Raw genomic sequence first — 6011 nt, 5'->3', positions numbered from 1 at the left:
TTAGCCATCACATGACCCGTTCTCTAGTTCTGCTGTAATTTAGGTTTCACATTAGTTGTTTACAGATCAGATGTCTTAAAGCAGTGTGTTCTTTTATGATTTGAATACACTATTTTCCTCAAAACTTGTGATTGGTCTTTTACTTTTTTGAACTTTTTTGAACTGACAATGACAGTTGACAGCAGTCACAACAGTGATGTGTTCTGATAATTATAAGGGTTTATTTTTGTTTGTTTGTTTGGGTTCATTTTTGCCTCTGTGTGAAGAGCTCCGATGATCTGCATACAATGCGTAAAGCTTCATATAATGCATTATATATATATATATATATATATACAGGTAGTGTCGCAGTCCCACAGCTCCAGGGACCTGGAGGTTGTGGGTTCGATTCCCGCTCAAGGTGAGTGTCTGTGAGGAGTTGGTGTGTTCTCCGCGTGGGTTTCCTCCGGGTGCTCCGGTTTCCTCCCACAGTCCAAAAACACACGTTGGTAGGTGGATTGGCGACTCAAAAAGTGTCTGTAGGTGTGAGTGAATGTGTGTGTGTGTGTGTCTGTGTTGCCCTGTGAAGGACTGGCGCCCCCTCCAGGGTGTATTCCCGCCTTGCACCCAATGATTCCAGGTAGGCTCTGGACCCACCGCGACCCTGAACTGGATAAACAGTTACAGATAATGAATGGATGAATGAATGAGTGTACACCATGAGAAAATTCAGGTACACTCTATGGTCCAACGTTTTAAAATACGCTATATAATTACTGAATTCAGCTTTTTTAATAAGGCACCCCCATAATGAAGTCAACCATTCAGTTGTCCACAAAAAGGCATGAAATGCAATAGGAAACTTTGAAGCAACTCTACCTGAACCTAATGTCACCATGCCTATTGACAAGTGATGGCTAAAAGGGGTATAAGCCCCAAGTACAGGGTTGAGGAGCAGTGGAATAATCCTGTTAGTTGCAAAGTGGTGCCTGCAAGGATCTGATTTGATTATCCCAACACTTCTTTGGGACCGGACTTGATGGGTTAAACTTAGCTTCCCATGTACATCAATGAGCCTTAGAAACCCATTTCCCTTCTTGGACCAATTTTGTTAGGTATTAAACCACTACATGCCAGGAACACCCCACAAGATCTGATACTCTGAAGATGCTCTAACCATCACGATTTAGCCTGTGCCAAATTTACTCACACTCTTTACCCTTACCTTTTTTTCAGTTCACTTGCTGCTTTATATATTTGAGAGGCTTGAGAAGCTATTGCAATGAAATAACTAAAGTGATTTATGTCAGCTTTCAGTGGATTTAGTCTTGTGGCTTGTAAATCTGTTTCCAGAAAAGCATCTAGAATCACTGCTGGAGGAAATGATTGGAGCAGAAAATTCTCTCAATGAACTGAAAGGATTGTAGTACTATAGATGATCAAGACACTTGCTATGTATATTATCATCATCATCTTATCCACTTCATTCATTTGCAGCAGCAGAGTGAACCCAGGCATCCCTGTCCCCCACTGCTGTCTTTAGCTCATCCTAGGTACTCCCAGGTTTGTTTTTAGGCCAGCCAGGAGATATAATGCCTCCAGCAAGAGGTCTACCTCAAGCTCCTTCTGGAGTGCATGTCTCCACAGAGCAACCTGGTGGAGAAAAAACAATCTTATTTTGTTTCCTTTTTCACTAATTCACTCCTGTACCTCTGTAAACTTTAATAACACAGAGACTACACCTAACTTACAATCGAGCTAATGACTCATGACATAAAACAAGATGCCAAGATAATTAATATCATCCACCTAGAGTAGGTTTTCACCCCCTACCTGAAGGGAGCATGCCATATTTTCCAGGAAATAGCAATGGTGTCAGACTTATAGATGCTGATTCGCATACTGACCACGTCACACTCAGCTGCAAACATCTGAACTGCATGCTGGAGGCTTCTGTACTATGAAGAAGGACATGAACATCTGAAAACAGAAGAGGTGACACTTCTGACAGGGTCCCACCAAGAGTAGCCCTCATGACCTAGGCTAGGTCATGTTCACTGAGATATTTTGTGGGGGTGCTCTGGGAGTATGGTGTGCCAGGGCTGGTCCTTTTACTCATGTGTTTTGTCTTCATTAATGCAAAATTAAGTGTGGGTGTTGGACTCTGTCAGGGCTGTGCCTCGTCTCCACTGTTTGTGATAGGGGTGTGTGTGTGTGTGTGTTTTTCCCTGGTCTCATTTGACAGAATCTTGGTGTAGCTGTACACAAACCTTTTTTGTGTGTCTGTATGAGACCTCATTCCCTCATACTGCTGCACCAATTCCTTCCATGGAAACTCTTATGATTTTTCTCCTTCTCCCTCTCATTTCTCCATTTCAGTCCGATCACTTGTTTCACCCACACATTACACTAATCTCCTGAACTCACCACAGCAGTGATCATGTTAATTGCCTTTACTGCATGGAATTATGAACCATTACAATGTTGGCAAATGGTTGTGCCAAAGAAGAGGCGTTTCTGTACCTGATGGTTAAGGATCAGGGCCTTAATATTAAGCTCAAAATGAAGGGGATACCCCCTATTGGTTTGCCACTGTGAAATGCTTTTTCCCCCCAATTTAGTATGCTCCAATGACATTGAGATTGAAAGGCCAACAAATAATAGGAATTCTTTGTTTTTATGAGGGAAGGATCCATGCTTTATGTTTATTCAGGCTCCACATTAAAAGCTAATGGTGCAAGCATGAATTTTCACCTATTTCACTGTTTAAATATTTTCTTTCTTCAGTAATAAAAAGCGTACATGTAAACATGTTGAAAATATCAAACACTGTGTTTTCTCAGGCACTCTGCATGTATTCCAGTCTCCTAACTCACAATAAACGTAGGCAAGTCCAAACTACACAAACCCTCCAAAATTAATCATTTTGGCTGTCACACCCCGCTGCTATTTAAACCAATAGAGGAAAGACATATGACCTGCACCTCACAGACATGACTTAGCAGTTGACTTTTCAAACCCCATGGAATGCGCAGTCTTCCAAAACCAGCTGTATCTTTCAATTTACAAGGAATCGGCTGAGAGGACTCCCCGGAACAGGCAGAGAAGGATCTGTGATTTACCAGAAGTTCTTTTTCAAATGCGTCAATCACTGCACCCCAATCCTCAGATTAAACATTCGTCATGGAGGCAGTTGTCTGCCAGAGACAGCAGGTGGGCCCCTTACAGAGGGGAGCTTTGGGATTCCAGTTTTCCAACAAATCAATCTTTGGAAGTCAATGGCAGAATTTGGGAACAAGATCAAAACTAGCAGATTAAGCAAAATCCCTTTACTTGTGTATTTGTATAGCTGGGTCTGGGAGAGAGGAGTAAATATGCATGCTAAATTTGCTTCCTGACTTTTCACAGAATCGCATGCTAGAGGAGTTGGAGGATGAGTCCCAGAAGATGTGAGTGATGATTCCTTAGAATTTGAGAAGATGGAGGCACAGTGTCTGTGGGCGGAGAAGAGAACAGAGCTTTTGCTCTCTGGCATGTTCATCATCCCCACGTCTGTTCAATCAAGCAGAGGCCAACAGGCATGAAATGTGCACTAAAAAAGGCTATTGAAGAGCTCATAGGATAGCCCCATTTTAGCCCATATAGGCTAAAACTGTGTAAGGGTGTCGGAGATCAACCTATGTTTACTTAATTTTCATTCATAACAAAAAACATTCCATTCATTTGTTGGTATAAGTTACTCCACTTGCTTAAGGAGGGGGTGTTTTTTTTTCCTGTCAAACATTTGTTTCGTAAGAAGCCAGCCCAAAGACATTGGTCTGAATATGTTTAGAAAACTAAACAATTATTTGTTCATTCATAGTCTATAACCAGTTTATCCTCTTCAATGTCACGGTGGGTCCATAGTCTACCCAGTATCATTGAGCACAAGGCAGAACGACAACATGTACAAAGCTCCGGTCCACAACATCACAAACTCACACAATGACAGCTTTGGAGTTTTTTGCACAGTCAATCCACTTAACAATATGTGTTTGTTTGTTTTTTCCACTGTTTTCTGGAGAATTAATGATTTAGGTAATGTCCTCTCTGACAAGAAATATATGGAGAGTAGCCTCTGACTTCATCGGAGTAGTGTATCCTCAGCTGCTAAACATGATGTTACAACTAATATTATTAGTTATTATTTCCATTAGAAAAAAACACAAGAATCCCACATTCTTTGGCTTATTTATAATCCTTTTTGTGAAAATTAAACAAAATGTTAACAAGAACATAAGCTTTATTTCATTGGTGCACCACCCTCAACACAAGCCACAAAATTGTGCATTTGTCCCTTATTTGTACTTGTTTCAAGTGAAGTCAAGTTTCAAGTCAAGTGAACACTACTTTGGATCATAAACAGTTTGTATGTGACCTGGACAGGATCTAGATAATTACACATCTAAAACAGACTGCAAGTGTCATGGTCTACAGAGGATTAAATAGGAAGTTGTGCTATCGATGATTTATAGTTGTTAACATTCCACAGTTGAAATATCCTCATTAAAGAGAGCACTTATTAAAGTTTTGCCAAGAATGGATTCTGTTCTCAAGTATATCATGCATCATGGTCAAGCACAGCATATTTTGGAGTGCGAAACTTACACTAGTGGCTTTTAAACTTACATGTATATTTATTTTAAATTACCATAGAAGTGTTGTTTTTTTTTGTTTTTTTTTCTTGAAAATAGATACCAATTTACTGGAGTGCCACAATAAGATAAAAATATACAATATATATATATATATATATATATATATATATATATATATATATATATATATATATATATATATTATCTGAATATAGAAACCTAGCTTGCAAGACTTAGATGCCAGCTTATGTGCTATATACTATCCTCTGTGGCTGACTTATGCCACACACATTCATATGAATTTCTATAATACAAGAGAATAGTGTTTTAATAAGAAAATCTAGCCTAATAAGACCAGGAAGAAAAAGTAATGTGTTTAAACAAACTGGACTCGGTATCAGAAAGCATGCAACTTATCTAATCTTGCGTATCATTCCAGAAACCCTCACTCACTGTTCATTGCCTCTGCAGGCATAACTAATCCAAATCCCTACGGTTTAGATAGATGTTGCCAACATTACAATTATTTTCCTTTGCTTTCAGAAAATGTGCTCTTATTCTCTTTTGCTATTTTTTTTATGAAGCTTTTCTTATCTGCATCTGTTTCCACCCCTTGGTAATTGAAAGTGGCTGGTAGCCAAAGAGAGATAGAGAGAAAAAGAAAAAGAGAGAGAGAGAGAACGAGAGAGAAAGAGAGAGAGAGAGAGAGAGAGAGAGAGAGAGAGAGAGAGAGAGAGAGAGAGAGAGTTGGAAAGGAGATGGAGAGGGCAGGCCCATTCACTGAAGGAACATCTGTGACTCTGCAGCCTCCCCAAACCCACCTCCTCCAGACTAGTGCTCTGCAAAACCCTGGGTATGGAACACCTATGAGGGCGTAAAGGGGGGACTTCATTCAGCAGGAGTCCAGCTCCACACACTTTGCGTTCTGGTAAACCTTTCCTTTTTCTTGCTTAAATTATGGTAGGGCAATTTAGTTGTAAATGCATGTTGTTGTTGTTGTTGTTGTTTCCTTGGTTTGTCATTGTGTGGATTTGGTGTTTGATTTTCTTTTATATAGCTCTGGCTGCTAACTGAGAATATCAGCATGACGAAGATTGAGATGTGTTACGTGTTTCATTCTGTGATGCGCTAATATTTAACAAAGGCATGTTTGGAAACATCATCTGGAACGTCTTGAGCAATACACATTTGTTTTTTATTTGACATGTTGTGCCTACAGCATTTTAAAAAACGTGTCCCATCCCTTGGTGAGAAGTGAAAGAATGTTTATATGCTGTGAAACCTATGAAAGAAAATGAAGCATGCCAAGATTCTTGTGAGTTCTACACTTATTTTTAACAACGTCCATGCAGGTTATTGAGCATACAGGTTTCCCAAGCCTGACAGCTGCATACT

The 6011-nt window shown here is 39.8% G+C and overlaps 1 protein-coding gene across 2 annotated transcripts in view; it reads left to right on the top strand.

Moving 5' to 3' along the window:
- Nucleotides 1-5409: 5409 nt before the first annotated feature.
- Nucleotides 5410-6011, top strand: part of col21a1 (collagen, type XXI, alpha 1) — a 42444-nt gene continuing 41842 nt past the window's right edge. For both annotated transcript variants that reach the window (XM_066679993.1, XM_066679994.1), the window contains exon 1: nt 5410-5544. The gene's annotated coding sequence lies outside the window, so the exon portion shown is untranslated. The remainder of the gene's footprint in view (nt 5545-6011) is intronic.

This window comes from Hoplias malabaricus, chromosome 8, assembly GCF_029633855.1.
Source record: "Hoplias malabaricus isolate fHopMal1 chromosome 8, fHopMal1.hap1, whole genome shotgun sequence".
Classification (NCBI taxonomy): Eukaryota; Metazoa; Chordata; class Actinopteri; order Characiformes; family Erythrinidae; genus Hoplias; species Hoplias malabaricus.
The sequence above is the reverse complement of the archived record's forward strand: the minus strand, read 5'-3'. Positions and strand labels throughout refer to the sequence as shown.